Raw genomic sequence first — 571 nt, 5'->3', positions numbered from 1 at the left:
GGCTGGAGGCAGGAGGCCTCCTCCAGGCAGAGCGCCGAGATCTCTTCTCATGCTCACCTCTCTACTTACTGGTGAGATAAAGTGGTGAAACAGTGCTGGGTACGCTCCAAAAACAGGCTGGGAAGTGCGGGTCCCTCCTCCCTCTGCCAGGCAGGAACCTCCCCCCTCCCTTCCCTTAGTCATAAGTGTACCCGCCACCCCCTCGCATCCTACACAGTGCTTCACATAGAGCAGGCGCTCAAAACGTATTTGTTCCCTCTTTTGGGGAGCTGCCACCTCCTCCAAGCTGACCCCTTGCCTGCAGGGAGCCCAGCCCCCAGTGGGTGTGTCAGAGGTGTTGGGTATGGATCAACACCCCACCCCAGCACCCTCCCCCGACACACACACCAGCAGGCTTTCCTAGGTGCTCAGCAAAACCAGTTTGGAAAGGGAGAGTAGGAAAGGTTCAGACTGCCTCCAAGGGGTACCAAAGCTGAAGGGGCCCTTGGCCTGAGATTGGGGGGTGGTTCAAGCCACAGGAGGGAGGTGCCACTGGTCTCTCTCACTCCTGCAATTCTGTGATCCTTTCCTC

This window comes from Neophocaena asiaeorientalis, unplaced genomic scaffold, assembly GCF_003031525.2.
Source record: "Neophocaena asiaeorientalis asiaeorientalis breed wild unplaced genomic scaffold, Neophocaena_asiaeorientalis_V1.1 scaffold7, whole genome shotgun sequence".
NCBI lineage: Eukaryota > Metazoa > Chordata > Mammalia > Artiodactyla > Phocoenidae > Neophocaena > Neophocaena asiaeorientalis.
The sequence above is the reverse complement of the archived record's forward strand: the minus strand, read 5'-3'. Positions refer to the sequence as shown.